This window comes from Phyllobates terribilis, unplaced genomic scaffold, assembly GCF_046119375.1.
Source record: "Phyllobates terribilis strain yellow unplaced genomic scaffold, ASM4611937v1 Scaffold_710__1_contigs__length_769263, whole genome shotgun sequence".
Lineage (NCBI taxonomy): Eukaryota > Metazoa > Chordata > Amphibia > Anura > Dendrobatidae > Phyllobates > Phyllobates terribilis.
In genome coordinates, this window is record NW_027363470.1 from 491,936 (window position 1) to 507,833 (window position 15,898).

The 15,898-nt window shown below is 44.9% G+C and overlaps 12 non-coding genes across 12 annotated transcripts; all 12 read left to right on the plus strand.

Annotated features, from left to right (window-relative positions):
* Positions 1–637: 637 nt before the first annotated feature.
* LOC141236636 (U2 spliceosomal RNA) lies at positions 638–828 on the plus strand. Its single transcript, XR_012302288.1, has one exon. It is a non-coding gene; the product is annotated as a U2 spliceosomal RNA (small nuclear RNA).
* Positions 829–1,943: 1,115 nt separating this feature from the next.
* On the plus strand, positions 1,944–2,134 carry LOC141236503 (U2 spliceosomal RNA). The gene has a single exon (XR_012302155.1). It is a non-coding gene; the product is annotated as a U2 spliceosomal RNA (small nuclear RNA).
* A 1,115-nt stretch (positions 2,135–3,249) lies between these two features.
* LOC141236504 (U2 spliceosomal RNA) lies at positions 3,250–3,440 on the plus strand. Its single transcript, XR_012302156.1, has one exon. It is a non-coding gene; the product is annotated as a U2 spliceosomal RNA (small nuclear RNA).
* A 1,115-nt stretch (positions 3,441–4,555) lies between these two features.
* On the plus strand, positions 4,556–4,746 carry LOC141236505 (U2 spliceosomal RNA). The gene has a single exon (XR_012302157.1). It is a non-coding gene; the product is annotated as a U2 spliceosomal RNA (small nuclear RNA).
* A 1,115-nt stretch (positions 4,747–5,861) lies between these two features.
* LOC141236506 (U2 spliceosomal RNA) lies at positions 5,862–6,052 on the plus strand. Its single transcript, XR_012302158.1, has one exon. It is a non-coding gene; the product is annotated as a U2 spliceosomal RNA (small nuclear RNA).
* A 1,115-nt stretch (positions 6,053–7,167) lies between these two features.
* Positions 7,168–7,358, plus strand: LOC141236507 (U2 spliceosomal RNA). Its single transcript, XR_012302159.1, has one exon. It is a non-coding gene; the product is annotated as a U2 spliceosomal RNA (small nuclear RNA).
* A 1,115-nt stretch (positions 7,359–8,473) lies between these two features.
* Positions 8,474–8,664, plus strand: LOC141236508 (U2 spliceosomal RNA). The gene has a single exon (XR_012302160.1). It is a non-coding gene; the product is annotated as a U2 spliceosomal RNA (small nuclear RNA).
* Positions 8,665–9,779: 1,115 nt separating this feature from the next.
* Positions 9,780–9,970, plus strand: LOC141236509 (U2 spliceosomal RNA). The gene has a single exon (XR_012302161.1). It is a non-coding gene; the product is annotated as a U2 spliceosomal RNA (small nuclear RNA).
* Positions 9,971–11,085: 1,115 nt separating this feature from the next.
* On the plus strand, positions 11,086–11,276 carry LOC141236510 (U2 spliceosomal RNA). The gene has a single exon (XR_012302162.1). It is a non-coding gene; the product is annotated as a U2 spliceosomal RNA (small nuclear RNA).
* Positions 11,277–12,391: 1,115 nt separating this feature from the next.
* Positions 12,392–12,582, plus strand: LOC141236614 (U2 spliceosomal RNA). Its single transcript, XR_012302266.1, has one exon. It is a non-coding gene; the product is annotated as a U2 spliceosomal RNA (small nuclear RNA).
* A 1,115-nt stretch (positions 12,583–13,697) lies between these two features.
* LOC141236511 (U2 spliceosomal RNA) lies at positions 13,698–13,888 on the plus strand. Its single transcript, XR_012302163.1, has one exon. It is a non-coding gene; the product is annotated as a U2 spliceosomal RNA (small nuclear RNA).
* A 1,115-nt stretch (positions 13,889–15,003) lies between these two features.
* Positions 15,004–15,194, plus strand: LOC141236512 (U2 spliceosomal RNA). Its single transcript, XR_012302164.1, has one exon. It is a non-coding gene; the product is annotated as a U2 spliceosomal RNA (small nuclear RNA).
* The last annotated feature ends 704 nt before the right edge of the window (positions 15,195–15,898 follow it).

Below are 15,898 nucleotides of genomic sequence, written 5' to 3' on the forward strand. Positions count from 1 at the left end.
CCTTTTCTGAAATGTTGTCTCCCTCTGCTGGAACACTGACTTCTTTCATTTAATGCCTGCAGACTATAAAAGAGAACCCAACCCAAAAGTTTGGTTGATTAGTCTGTGGCATTCTGTTAAACTGTTGCTTATGGCGGTCTCTGTGAGCTTCTCAGCGACATTCAGCCAGCCAGGTATCCTGCCTGCAGTAGATGGAATGTGGCAATGGAACGCTGGCTGCGCGTGTCATAATAGGCTCTGAGCCTTTATATACCTGTGCACAGCAGCAGCCACCTTCAGTCTGCTGCTGGACAGCCAGCAGCAGCAGCAGCAGGAGAGGTATGTAATCAGGAGCCCTCCTGCTAAGGGTAGACAGCTGCTCGTTCCACCCCACCCCCCGCCTTAATTGGTTCTCCTCCCTTCCAACGGTGTTGAGGCGGGTGGGAACAGCAGGGGGTGAAGGTGCTGTGTTTAAAGAGGTGGAGTTATGCAGATCTAAAACGCGTGGATTGCAGCAGCAGCAAGCCGAAAAGTGCAGGCATGTAAGGGATCTAGAGGTTGACAACATGTCTTCTTAATGGGAGTCCAGGAGCTCATCTCCACAAATGGACTTTTCAGGATCCTTGGGTGGCTCCGTAGTTTGAAACCAATTCTGGTTATCGCTTCTCGGCCTTTTGGCTAAGATCAAGTGTAGTATCTGTTCTTATCAGTTTAATATCTGATACGTCCCCTATCTGGGGACCATATATTAAATGGATTTTTAGAACAGGGAGATGGAAAAAGAGCTTGCTCTGTCCACTCCACGCATTGACCTGGTATTGCAGTATCTCCAGGACAAGTGCACCCCTTCTTTAATGCAGTTTCTAAAATCAGAAAGAATTGAATTCAATGTTTTTTGTTCATTTTGCTTGTTTGTCGGATTTTGGGATGGACTCTTTGGCTTTGCTTTTCTTCTCCTCATTGGATTTTTCATGTTCAAAGTTGCAGAAGCCAGATTACAAGCTCATTTTGGTTCAACTTCAGCAACTGTGCATTGCATTGCCATGTAATGTGATGCAATGCTATCTTTCTAGCTCTCCCTTTTTACTTCCTTTTGGATAAACAGACATATTAGGCAAGCATTTTGGAGCTTTCACCTAAATAACTACAGGTGGTGAGATAAGCTGCACAATATAATTGACCTTTCAGTATATTGTTGCACACACACCATCTATTTAGCAAATGCCCTTGTTATCAACAGCAGCCTTTTAAACTCACCTGAGCTAACAGGTATGTGCGCTGGTTACTCTGCTGCGCTTAAAATTTCTTTTTTGGTTTGCTACAATGCCTTTTCTGAAACGTTGTCTCCCTCTGCTGGAACACTGACTTCTTTCATTTAATGCCTGCAGACTATAAAAGAGAACCCAACCCAAAAAGTTTGGTTGATTAGTCTGTGGCATTCTGTTAAACTGTTGCTTATGGCGGTCTCTGTGAGCTTCTCAGCGACATTCAGCCAGCCAGGTATCCTGCCTGCAGTAGATGGAATGTGGCAATGGAACGCTGGCTGCGCGTGTCATAATAGGCTCTGAGCCTTTATATACCTGTGCACAGCAGCAGCCACCTTCAGTCTGCTGCTGGACAGCCAGCAGCAGCAGCAGCAGGAGAGGTATGTAATCAGGAGCCCTCCTGCTAAGGGTAGACAGCTGCTCGTTCCACCCCACCCCCCGCCTTAATTGGTTCTCCTCCCTTCCAACGGTGTTGAGGCGGGTGGGAACAGCAGGGGGTGAAGGTGCTGTGTTTAAAGAGGTGGAGTTATGCAGATCTAAAACGCGTGGATTGCAGCAGCAGCAAGCCGAAAAGTGCAGGCATGTAAGGGATCTAGAGGTTGACAACATGTCTTCTTAATGGGAGTCCAGGAGCTCATCTCCACAAATGGACTTTTCAGGATCCTTGGGTGGCTCCGTAGTTTGAAACCAATTCTGGTTATCGCTTCTCGGCCTTTTGGCTAAGATCAAGTGTAGTATCTGTTCTTATCAGTTTAATATCTGATACGTCCCCTATCTGGGGACCATATATTAAATGGATTTTTAGAACAGGGAGATGGAAAAAGAGCTTGCTCTGTCCACTCCACGCATTGACCTGGTATTGCAGTATCTCCAGGACCGGTGCACCCCTTCTTTAATGCAGTTTCTAAAATCAGAAAGAATTGAATTCAATGTTTTTTGTTCATTTTGCTTGTTTGTCGGATTTTGGGATGGACTCTTTGGCTTTGCTTTTCTTCTCCTCATTGGATTTTTCATGTTCAAAGTTGCAGAAGCCAGATTACAAGCTCATTTTGGTTCAACTTCAGCAACTGTGCATTGCATTGCCATGTAATGTGATGCAATGCTATCTTTCTAGCTCTCCCTTTTTACTTCCTTTTGGATAAACAGACATATTAGGCAAGCATTTTGGAGCTTTCACCTAAATAACTACAGGTGGTGAGATAAGCTGCACAATATAATTGACCTTTCAGTATATTGTTGCACACACACCATCTATTTAGCAAATGCCCTTGTTATCAACAGCAGCCTTTTAAACTCACCTGAGCTAACAGGTATGTGCGCTGGTTACTCTGCTGCGCTTAAAATTTCTTTTTTGGTTTGCTACAATGCCTTTTCTGAAACGTTGTCTCCCTCTGCTGGAACACTGACTTCTTTCATTTAATGCCTGCAGACTATAAAAGAGAACCCAACCCAAAAAGTTTGGTTGATTAGTCTGTGGCATTCTGTTAAACTGTTGCTTATGGCGGTCTCTGTGAGCTTCTCAGCGACATTCAGCCAGCCAGGTATCCTGCCTGCAGTAGATGGAATGTGGCAATGGAACGCTGGCTGCGCATGTCATAATAGGCTCTGAGCCTTTATATACCTGTGCACAGCAGCAGCCACCTTCAGTCTGCTGCTGGACAGCCAGCAGCAGCAGCAGCAGGAGAGGTATGTAATCAGGAGCCCTCCTGCTAAGGGTAGACAGCTGCTCGTTCCACCCCACCCCCCGCCTTAATTGGTTCTCCTCCCTTCCAACGGTGTTGAGGCGGGTGGGAACAGCAGGGGGTGAAGGTGCTGTGTTTAAAGAGGTGGAGTTATGCAGATCTAAAACGCGTGGATTGCAGCAGCAGCAAGCCGAAAAGTGCAGGCATGTAAGGGATCTAGAGGTTGACAACATGTCTTCTTAACGGGAGTCCAGGAGCTCATCTCCACAAATGGACTTTTCAGGATCCTTGGGTGGCTCCGTAGTTTGAAACCAATTCTGGTTATCGCTTCTCGGCCTTTTGGCTAAGATCAAGTGTAGTATCTGTTCTTATCAGTTTAATATCTGATACGTCCCCTATCTGGGGACCATATATTAAATGGATTTTTAGAACAGGGAGATGGAAAAAGAGCTTGCTCTGTCCACTCCACGCATTGACCTGGTATTGCAGTATCTCCAGGACCGGTGCACCCCTTCTTTAATGCAGTTTCTAAAATCAGAAAGAATTGAATTCAATGTTTTTTGTTCATTTTGCTTGTTTGTCGGATTTTGGGATGGACTCTTTGGCTTTGCTTTTCTTCTCCTCATTGGATTTTTCATGTTCAAAGTTGCAGAAGCCAGATTACAAGCTCATTTTTGTTCAACTTCAGCAACTGTGCATTGCATTGCCATGTAATGTGATGCAATGCTATCTTTCTAGCTCTCCCTTTTTACTTCCTTTTGGATAAACAGACATATTAGGCAAGCATTTTGGAGCTTTCACCTAAATAACTACAGGTGGTGAGATAAGCTGCACAATATAATTGACCTTTCAGTATATTGTTGCACACACACCATCTATTTAGCAAATGCCCTTGTTATCAACAGCAGCCTTTTAAACTCACCTGAGCTAACAGGTATGTGCGCTGGTTACTCTGCTGCGCTTAAAATTTCTTTATTGGTTTGCTACAATGCCTTTTCTGAAACGTTGTCTCCCTCTGCTGGAACACTGACTTCTTTCATTTAATGCCTGCAGACTATAAAAGAGAACCCAACCCAAAAAGTTTGGTTGATTAGTCTGTGGCATTCTTTTAAACTGTTGCTTATGGCGGTCTCTGTGAGCTTCTCAGCGACATTCAGCCAGCCAGGTATCCTGCCTGCAGTAGATGGAATGTGGCAATGGAACGCTGGCTGCGCGTGTCATAATAGGCTCTGAGCCTTTATATACCTGTGCACAGCAGCAGCCACCTTCAGTCTGCTGCTGGACAGCCAGCAGCAGCAGCAGCAGGAGAGGTATGTAATCAGGAGCCCTCCTGCTAAGGGTAGACAGCTGCTCGTTCCACCCCACCCCCCGCCTTAATTGGTTCTCCTCCCTTCCAACGGTGTTGAGGCGGGTGGGAACAGCAGGGGGTGAAGGTGCTGTTTTTAAAGAGGTGGAGTTATGCAGATCTAAAACGCGTGGATTGCAGCAGCAGCAAGCCGAAAAGTGCAGGCATGTAAGGGATCTAGAGGTTGACAACATGTCTTCTTAACGGGAGTCCAGGAGCTCATCTCCACAAATGGACTTTTCAGGATCCTTGGGTGGCTCCGTAGTTTGAAACCAATTCTGGTTATCGCTTCTCGGCCTTTTGGCTAAGATCAAGTGTAGTATCTGTTCTTATCAGTTTAATATCTGATACGTCCCCTATCTGGGGACCATATATTAAATGGATTTTTAGAACAGGGAGATGGAAAAAGAGCTTGCTCTGTCCACTCCACGCATTGACCTGGTATTGCAGTATCTCCAGGACCGGTGCACCCCTTCTTTAATGCAGTTTCTAAAATCAGAAAGAATTGAATTCAATGTTTTTTGTTCATTTTGCTTGTTTGTCGGATTTTGGGATGGACTCTTTGGCTTTGCTTTTCTTCTCCTCATTGGATTTTTCATGTTCAAAGTTGCAGAAGCCAGATTACAAGCTCATTTTGGTTCAACTTCAGCAACTGTGCATTGCATTGCCATGTAATGTGATGCAATGCTATCTTTCTAGCTCTCCCTTTTTACTTCCTTTTGGATAAACAGACATATTAGGCAAGCATTTTGGAGCTTTCACCTAAATAACTACAGGTGGTGAGATAAGCTGCACAATATAATTGACCTTTCAGTATATTGTTGCACACACACCATCTATTTAGCAAATGCCCTTGTTATCAACAGCAGCCTTTTAAACTCACCTGAGCTAACAGGTATGTGCGCTGGTTACTCTGCTGCGCTTAAAATTTGTTTTTTGGTTTGCTACAATGCCTTTTCTGAAACGTTGTCTCCCTCTGCTGGAACACTGACTTCTTTCATTTAATGCCTGCAGACTATAAAAGAGAACCCAACCCAAAAAGTTTGGTTGATTAGTCTGTGGCATTCTGTTAAACTGTTGCTTATGGCGGTCTCTGTGAGCTTCTCAGCGACATTCAGCCAGCCAGGTATCCTGCCTGCAGTAGATGGAATGTGGCAATGGAACGCTGGCTGCGCGTGTCATAATAGGCTCTGAGCCTTTATATACCTGTGCACAGCAGCAGCCACCTTCAGTCTGCTGCTGGACAGCCAGCAGCAGCAGCAGCAGGAGAGGTATGTAATCAGGAGCCCTCCTGCTAAGGGTAGACAGCTGCTCGTTCCACCCCACCCCCCGCCTTAATTGGTTCTCCTCCCTTCCAACGGTGTTGAGGCGGGTGGGAACAGCAGGGGGTGAAGGTGCTGTGTTTAAAGAGGTGGAGTTATGCAGATCTAAAACGCGTGGATTGCAGCAGCAGCAAGCCGAAAAGTGCAGGCATGTAAGGGATCTAGAGGTTGACAACATGTCTTCTTAACGGGAGTCCAGGAGCTCATCTCCACAAATGGACTTTTCAGGATCCTTGGGTGGCTCCGTAGTTTGAAACCAATTCTGGTTATCGCTTCTCGGCCTTTTGGCTAAGATCAAGTGTAGTATCTGTTCTTATCAGTTTAATATCTGATACGTCCCCTATCTGGGGACCATATATTAAATGGATTTTTAGAACAGGGAGATGGAAAAAGAGCTTGCTCTGTCCACTCCACGCATTGACCTGGTATTGCAGTATCTCCAGGACCGGTGCACCCCTTCTTTAATGCAGTTTCTAAAATCAGAAAGAATTGAATTCAATGTTTTTTGTTCATTTTGCTTGTTTGTCGGATTTTGGGATGGACTCTTTGGCTTTGCTTTTCTTCTCCTCATTGGATTTTTCATGTTCAAAGTTGCAGAAGCCAGATTACAAGCTCATTTTGGTTCAACTTCAGCAACTGTGCATTGCATTGCCATGTAATGTGATGCAATGCTATCTTTCTAGCTCTCCCTTTTTACTTCCTTTTGGATAAACAGACATATTAGGCAAGCATTTTGGAGCTTTCACCTAAATAACTACAGGTGGTGAGATAAGCTGCACAATATAATTGACCTTTCAGTATATTGTTGCACACACACCATCTATTTAGCAAATGCCCTTGTTATCAACAGCAGCCTTTTAAACTCACCTGAGCTAACAGGTATGTGCACTGGTTACTCTGCTGCGCTTAAAATTTCTTTTTTGGTTTGCTACAATGCCTTTTCTGAAACGTTGTCTCCCTCTGCTGGAACACTGACTTCTTTCATTTAATGCCTGCAGACTATAAAAGAGAACCCAACCCAAAAAGTTTGGTTGATTAGTCTGTGGCATTCTGTTAAACTGTTGCTTATGGCGGTCTCTGTGAGCTTCTCAGCGACATTCAGCCAGCCAGGTATCCTGCCTGCAGTAGATGGAATGTGGCAATGGAACGCTGGCTGCGCGTGTCATAATAGGCTCTGAGCCTTTATATACCTGTGCACAGCAGCAGCCACCTTCAGTCTGCTGCTGGACAGCCAGCAGCAGCAGCAGCAGGAGAGGTATGTAATCAGGAGCCCTCCTGCTAAGGGTAGACAGCTGCTCGTTCCACCCCACCCCCCGCCTTAATTGGTTCTCCTCCCTTCCAACGGTGTTGAGGCGGGTGGGAACAGCAGGGGGTGAAGGTGCTGTGTTTAAAGAGGTGGAGTTATGCAGATCTAAAACGCGTGGATTGCAGCAGCAGCAAGCCGAAAAGTGCAGGCATGTAAGGGATCTAGAGGTTGACAACATGTCTTCTTAACGGGAGTCCAGGAGCTCATCTCCACAAATGGACTTTTCAGGATCCTTGGGTGGCTCCGTAGTTTGAAACCAATTCTGGTTATCGCTTCTCGGCCTTTTGGCTAAGATCAAGTGTAGTATCTGTTCTTATCAGTTTAATATCTGATACGTCCCCTATCTGGGGACCATATATTAAATGGATTTTTAGAACAGGGAGATGGAAAAAGAGCTTGCTCTGTCCACTCCACGCATTGACCTGGTATTGCAGTATCTCCAGGACCGGTGCACCCCTTCTTTAATGCAGTTTCTAAAATCAGAAAGAATTGAATTCAATGTTTTTTGTTCATTTTGCTTGTTTGTCGGATTTTGGGATGGACTCTTTGGCTTTGCTTTTCTTCTCCTCATTGGATTTTTCATGTTCAAAGTTGCAGAAGCCAGATTACAAGCTCATTTTGGTTCAACTTCAGCAACTGTGCATTGCATTGCCATGTAATGTGATGCAATGCTATCTTTCTAGCTCTCCCTTTTTACTTCCTTTTGGATAAACAGACATATTAGGCAAGCATTTTGGAGCTTTCACCTAAATAACTACAGGTGGTGAGATAAGCTGCACAATATAATTGACCTTTCAGTATATTGTTGCACACACACCATCTATTTAGCAAATGCCCTTGTTATCAACAGCAGCCTTTTAAACTCACCTGAGCTAACAGGTATGTGCGCTGGTTACTCTGCTGCGCTTAAAATTTCTTTATTGGTTTGCTACAATGCCTTTTCTGAAACGTTGTCTCCCTCTGCTGGAACACTGACTTCTTTCATTTAATGCCTGCAGACTATAAAAGAGAACCCAACCCAAAAAGTTTGGTTGATTAGTCTGTGGCATTCTTTTAAACTGTTGCTTATGGCGGTCTCTGTGAGCTTCTCAGCGACATTCAGCCAGCCAGGTATCCTGCCTGCAGTAGATGGAATGTGGCAATGGAACGCTGGCTGCGCGTGTCATAATAGGCTCTGAGCCTTTATATACCTGTGCACAGCAGCAGCCACCTTCAGTCTGCTGCTGGACAGCCAGCAGCAGCAGCAGCAGGAGAGGTATGTAATCAGGAGCCCTCCTGCTAAGGGTAGACAGCTGCTCGTTCCACCCCACCCCCCGCCTTAATTGGTTCTCCTCCCTTCCAACGGTGTTGAGGCGGGTGGGAACAGCAGGGGGTGAAGGTGCTGTTTTTAAAGAGGTGGAGTTATGCAGATCTAAAACGCGTGGATTGCAGCAGCAGCAAGCCGAAAAGTGCAGGCATGTAAGGGATCTAGAGGTTGACAACATGTCTTCTTAACGGGAGTCCAGGAGCTCATCTCCACAAATGGACTTTTCAGGATCCTTGGGTGGCTCCGTAGTTTGAAACCAATTCTGGTTATCGCTTCTCGGCCTTTTGGCTAAGATCAAGTGTAGTATCTGTTCTTATCAGTTTAATATCTGATACGTCCCCTATCTGGGGACCATATATTAAATGGATTTTTAGAACAGGGAGATGGAAAAAGAGCTTGCTCTGTCCACTCCACGCATTGACCTGGTATTGCAGTATCTCCAGGACCGGTGCACCCCTTCTTTAATGCAGTTTCTAAAATCAGAAAGAATTGAATTCAATGTTTTTTGTTCATTTTGCTTGTTTGTCGGATTTTGGGATGGACTCTTTGGCTTTGCTTTTCTTCTCCTCATTGGATTTTTCATGTTCAAAGTTGCAGAAGCCAGATTACAAGCTCATTTTGGTTCAACTTCAGCAACTGTGCATTGCATTGCCATGTAATGTGATGCAATGCTATCTTTCTAGCTCTCCCTTTTTACTTCCTTTTGGATAAACAGACATATTAGGCAAGCATTTTGGAGCTTTCACCTAAATAACTACAGGTGGTGAGATAAGCTGCACAATATAATTGACCTTTCAGTATATTGTTGCACACACACCATCTATTTAGCAAATGCCCTTGTTATCAACAGCAGCCTTTTAAACTCACCTGAGCTAACAGGTATGTGCGCTGGTTACTCTGCTGCGCTTAAAATTTGTTTTTTGGTTTGCTACAATGCCTTTTCTGAAACGTTGTCTCCCTCTGCTGGAACACTGACTTCTTTCATTTAATGCCTGCAGACTATAAAAGAGAACCCAACCCAAAAAGTTTGGTTGATTAGTCTGTGGCATTCTGTTAAACTGTTGCTTATGGCGGTCTCTGTGAGCTTCTCAGCGACATTCAGCCAGCCAGGTATCCTGCCTGCAGTAGATGGAATGTGGCAATGGAACGCTGGCTGCGCGTGTCATAATAGGCTCTGAGCCTTTATATACCTGTGCACAGCAGCAGCCACCTTCAGTCTGCTGCTGGACAGCCAGCAGCAGCAGCAGCAGGAGAGGTATGTAATCAGGAGCCCTCCTGCTAAGGGTAGACAGCTGCTCGTTCCACCCCACCCCCCGCCTTAATTGGTTCTCCTCCCTTCCAACGGTGTTGAGGCGGGTGGGAACAGCAGGGGGTGAAGGTGCTGTGTTTAAAGAGGTGGAGTTATGCAGATCTAAAACGCGTGGATTGCAGCAGCAGCAAGCCGAAAAGTGCAGGCATGTAAGGGATCTAGAGGTTGACAACATGTCTTCTTAACGGGAGTCCAGGAGCTCATCTCCACAAATGGACTTTTCAGGATCCTTGGGTGGCTCCGTAGTTTGAAACCAATTCTGGTTATCGCTTCTCGGCCTTTTGGCTAAGATCAAGTGTAGTATCTGTTCTTATCAGTTTAATATCTGATACGTCCCCTATCTGGGGACCATATATTAAATGGATTTTTAGAACAGGGAGATGGAAAAAGAGCTTGCTCTGTCCACTCCACGCATTGACCTGGTATTGCAGTATCTCCAGGACCGGTGCACCCCTTCTTTAATGCAGTTTCTAAAATCAGAAAGAATTGAATTCAATGTTTTTTGTTCATTTTGCTTGTTTGTCGGATTTTGGGATGGACTCTTTGGCTTTGCTTTTCTTCTCCTCATTGGATTTTTCATGTTCAAAGTTGCAGAAGCCAGATTACAAGCTCATTTTGGTTCAACTTCAGCAACTGTGCATTGCATTGCCATGTAATGTGATGCAATGCTATCTTTCTAGCTCTCCCTTTTTACTTCCTTTTGGATAAACAGACATATTAGGCAAGCATTTTGGAGCTTTCACCTAAATAACTACAGGTGGTGAGATAAGCTGCACAATATAATTGACCTTTCAGTATATTGTTGCACACACACCATCTATTTAGCAAATGCCCTTGTTATCAACAGCAGCCTTTTAAACTCACCTGAGCTAACAGGTATGTGCACTGGTTACTCTGCTGCGCTTAAAATTTCTTTTTTGGTTTGCTACAATGCCTTTTCTGAAACGTTGTCTCCCTCTGCTGGAACACTGACTTCTTTCATTTAATGCCTGCAGACTATAAAAGAGAACCCAACCCAAAAAGTTTGGTTGATTAGTCTGTGGCATTCTGTTAAACTGTTGCTTATGGCGGTCTCTGTGAGCTTCTCAGCGACATTCAGCCAGCCAGGTATCCTGCCTGCAGTAGATGGAATGTGGCAATGGAACGCTGGCTGCGCGTGTCATAATAGGCTCTGAGCCTTTATATACCTGTGCACAGCAGCAGCCACCTTCAGTCTGCTGCTGGACAGCCAGCAGCAGCAGCAGCAGGAGAGGTATGTAATCAGGAGCCCTCCTGCTAAGGGTAGACAGCTGCTCGTTCCACCCCACCCCCCGCCTTAATTGGTTCTCCTCCCTTCCAACGGTGTTGAGGCGGGTGGGAACAGCAGGGGGTGAAGGTGCTGTGTTTAAAGAGGTGGAGTTATGCAGATCTAAAACGCGTGGATTGCAGCAGCAGCAAGCCGAAAAGTGCAGGCATGTAAGGGATCTAGAGGTTGACAACATGTCTTCTTAACGGGAGTCCAGGAGCTCATCTCCACAAATGGACTTTTCAGGATCCTTGGGTGGCTCCGTAGTTTGAAACCAATTCTGGTTATCGCTTCTCGGCCTTTTGGCTAAGATCAAGTGTAGTATCTGTTCTTATCAGTTTAATATCTGATACGTCCCCTATCTGGGGACCATATATTAAATGGATTTTTAGAACAGGGAGATGGAAAAAGAGCTTGCTCTGTCCACTCCACGCATTGACCTGGTATTGCAGTATCTCCAGGACCGGTGCACCCCTTCTTTAATGCAGTTTCTAAAATCAGAAAGAATTGAATTCAATGTTTTTTGTTCATTTTGCTTGTTTGTCGGATTTTGGGATGGACTCTTTGGCTTTGCTTTTCTTCTCCTCATTGGATTTTTCATGTTCAAAGTTGCAGAAGCCAGATTACAAGCTCATTTTGGTTCAACTTCAGCAACTGTGCATTGCATTGCCATGTAATGTGATGCAATGCTATCTTTCTAGCTCTCCCTTTTTACTTCCTTTTGGATAAACAGACATATTAGGCAAGCATTTTGGAGCTTTCACCTAAATAACTACAGGTGGTGAGATAAGCTGCACAATATAATTGACCTTTCAGTATATTGTTGCACACACACCATCTATTTAGCAAATGCCCTTGTTATCAACAGCAGCCTTTTAAACTCACCTGAGCTAACAGGTATGTGCGCTGGTTACTCTGCTGCGCTTAAAATTTCTTTTTTGGTTTGCTACAATGCCTTTTCTGAAACGTTGTCTCCCTCTGCTGGAACACTGACTTCTTTCATTTAATGCCTGCAGACTATAAAAGAGAACCCAACCCAAAAAGTTTGGTTGATTAGTCTGTGGCATTCTGTTAAACTGTTGCTTATGGCGGTCTCTGTGAGCTTCTCAGCGACATTCAGCCAGCCAGGTATCCTGCCTGCAGTAGATGGAATGTGGCAATGGAACGCTGGCTGCGCGTGTCATAATAGGCTCTGAGCCTTTATATACCTGTGCACAGCAGCAGCCACCTTCAGTCTGCTGCTGGACAGCCAGCAGCAGCAGCAGCAGGAGAGGTATGTAATCAGGAGCCCTCCTGCTAAGGGTAGACAGCTGCTCGTTCCACCCCACCCCCCGCCTTAATTGGTTCTCCTCCCTTCCAACGGTGTTGAGGCGGGTGGGAACAGCAGGGGGTGAAGGTGCTGTGTTTAAAGAGGTGGAGTTATGCAGATCTAAAACGCGTGGATTGCAGCAGCAGCAAGCCGAAAAGTGCAGGCATGTAAGGGATCTAGAGGTTGACAACATGTCTTCTTAACGGGAGTCCAGGAGCTCATCTCCACAAATGGACTTTTCAGGATCCTTGGGTGGCTCCGTAGTTTGAAACCAATTCTGGTTATCGCTTCTCGGCCTTTTGGCTAAGATCAAGTGTAGTATCTGTTCTTATCAGTTTAATATCTGATACGTCCCCTATCTGGGGACCATATATTAAATGGATTTTTAGAACAGGGAGATGGAAAAAGAGCTTGCTCTGTCAATTCCACGCATTGACCTGGTATTGCAGTATCTCCAGGACCGGTGCACCCCTTCTTTAATGCAGTTTCTAAAATCAGAAAGAATTGAATTCAATGTTTTTTGTTCATTTTGCTTGTTTGTCGGATTTTGGGATGGACTCTTTGGCTTTGCTTTTCTTCTCCTCATTGGATTTTTCATGTTCAAAGTTGCAGAAGCCAGATTACAAGCTCATTTTGGTTCAACTTCAGCAACTGTGCATTGCATTGCCATGTAATGTGATGCAATGCTATCTTTCTAGCTCTCCCTTTTTACTTCCTTTTGGATAAACAGACATATTAGGCAAGCATTTTGGAGCTTTCACCTAAATAACTACAGGTGGTGAGATAAGCTGCACAATATAATTGACCTTTCAGTATATTGTTGCACACACACCATCTATTTAGCAAATGCCCTTGTTATCAACAGCAGCCTTTTAAACTCACCTGAGCTAACAGGTATGTGCGCTGGTTACTCTGCTGCGCTTAAAATTTCTTTTTTGGTTTGCTACAATGCCTTTTCTGAAACGTTGTCTCCCTCTGCTGGAACACTGACTTCTTTCATTTAATGCCTGCAGACTATAAAAGAGAACCCAACCCAAAAAGTTTGGTTGATTAGTCTGTGGCATTCTGTTAAACTGTTGCTTATGGCGGTCTCTGTGAGCTTCTCAGCGACATTCAGCCAGCCAGGTATCCTGCCTGCAGTAGATGGAATGTGGCAATGGAACGCTGGCTGCGCGTGTCATAATAGGCTCTGAGCCTTTATATACCTGTGCACAGCAGCAGCCACCTTCAGTCTGCTGCTGGACAGCCAGCAGCAGCAGCAGCAGGAGAGGTATGTAATCAGGAGCCCTCCTGCTAAGGGTAGACAGCTGCTCGTTCCACCCCACCCCCCGCCTTAATTGGTTCTCCTCCCTTCCAACGGTGTTGAGGCGGGTGGGAACAGCAGGGGGTGAAGGTGCTGTGTTTAAAGAGGTGGAGTTATGCAGATCTAAAACGCGTGGATTGCAGCAGCAGCAAGCCGAAAAGTGCAGGCATGTAAGGGATCTAGAGGTTGACAACATGTCTTCTTAACGGGAGTCCAGGAGCTCATCTCCACAAATGGACTTTTCAGGATCCTTGGGTGGCTCCGTAGTTTGAAACCAATTCTGGTTATCGCTTCTCGGCCTTTTGGCTAAGATCAAGTGTAGTATCTGTTCTTATCAGTTTAATATCTGATACGTCCCCTATCTGGGGACCATATATTAAATGGATTTTTAGAACAGGGAGATGGAAAAAGAGCTTGCTCTGTCCACTCCACGCATTGACCTGGTATTGCAGTATCTCCAGGACCGGTGCACCCCTTCTTTAATGCAGTTTCTAAAATCAGAAAGAATTGAATTCAATGTTTTTTGTTCATTTTGCTTGTTTGTCGGATTTTGGGATGGACTCTTTGGCTTTGCTTTTCTTCTCCTCATTGGATTTTTCATGTTCAAAGTTGCAGAAGCCAGATTACAAGCTCATTTTGGTTCAACTTCAGCAACTGTGCATTGCATTGCCATGTAATGTGATGCAATGCTATCTTTCTAGCTCTCTCTTTTTACTTCCTTTTGGATAAACAGACATATTAGGCAAGCATTTTGGAGCTTTCACCTAAATAACTACAGGTGGTGAGATAAGCTGCACAATATAATTGACCTTTCAGTATATTGTTGCACACACACCATCTATTTAGCAAATGCCCTTGTTATCAACAGCAGCCTTTTAAACTCACCTGAGCTAACAGGTATGTGCGCTGGTTACTCTGCTGCGCTTAAAATTTCTTTTTTGGTTTGCTACAATGCCTTTTCTGAAACGTTGTCTCCTTCTGCTGGAACACTGACTTCTTTCATTTAATGCCTGCAGACTATAAAAGAGAACCCAACCCAAAAAGTTTGGTTGATTAGTCTGTGGCATTCTGTTAAACTGTTGCTTATGGCGGTCTCTGTGAGCTTCTCAGCGACATTCAGCCAGCCAGGTATCCTGCCTGCAGTAGATGGAATGTGGCAATGGAACGCTGGCTGCGCGTGTCATAATAGGCTCTGAGCCTTTATATACCTGTGCACAGCAGCAGCCACCTTCAGTCTGCTGCTGGACAGCCAGCAGCAGCAGCAGCAGGAGAGGTATGTAATCAGGAGCCCTCCTGCTAAGGGTAGACAGCTGCTCGTTCCACCCCACCCCCCGCCTTAATTGGTTCTCCTCCCTTCCAACGGTGTTGAGGCGGGTGGGAACAGCAGGGGGTGAAGGTGCTGTGTTTAAAGAGGTGGAGTTATGCAGATCTAAAACGCGTGGATTGCAGCAGCAGCAAGCCGAAAAGTGCAGGCATGTAAGGGATCTAGAGGTTGACAACATGTCTTCTTAATGGGAGTCCAGGAGCTCATCTCCACAAATGGACTTTTCAGGATCCTTGGGTGGCTCCGTAGTTTGAAACCAATTCTGGTTATCGCTTCTCGGCCTTTTGGCTAAGATCAAGTGTAGTATCTGTTCTTATCAGTTTAATATCTGATACGTCCCCTATCTGGGGACCATATATTAAATGGATTTTTAGAACAGGGAGATGGAAAAAGAGCTTGCTCTGTCCACTCCACGCATTGACCTGGTATTGCAGTATCTCCAGGACCGGTGCACCCCTTCTTTAATGCAGTTTCTAAAATCAGAAAGAATTGAATTCAATGTTTTTTGTTCATTTTGCTTGTTTGTCGGATTTTGGGATGGACTCTTTGGCTTTGCTTTTCTTCTCCTCATTGGATTTTTCATGTTCAAAGTTGCAGAAGCCAGATTACAAGCTCATTTTGGTTCAACTTCAGCAACTGTGCATTGCATTGCCATGTAATGTGATGCAATGCTATCTTTCTAGCTCTCCCTTTTTACTTCCTTTTGGATAAACAGACATATTAGGCAAGCATTTTGGAGCTTTCACCTAAATAACTACAGGTGGTGAGATAAGCTGCACAATATAATTGACCTTTCAGTATATTGTTGCACACACACCATCTATTTAGCAAATGCCCTTGTTATCAACAGCAGCCTTTTAAACTCACCTGAGCTAACAGGTATGTGCGCTGGTTACTCTGCTGCGCTTAAAATTTCTTTTTTGGTTTGCTACAATGCCTTTTCTGAAACGTTGTCTCCCTCTGCTGGAACACTGACTTCTTTCATTTAATGCCTGCAGACTATAAAAGAGAACCCAACCCAAAAAGTTTGGTTGATTAGTCTGTGGCATTCTGTTAAACTGTTGCTTATGGCGGTCTCTGTGAGCTTCTCAGCGACATTCAGCCAGCCAGGTATCCTGCCTGCAGTAGATGGAATGTGGCAATGGAACGCTGGCTGCGCGTGT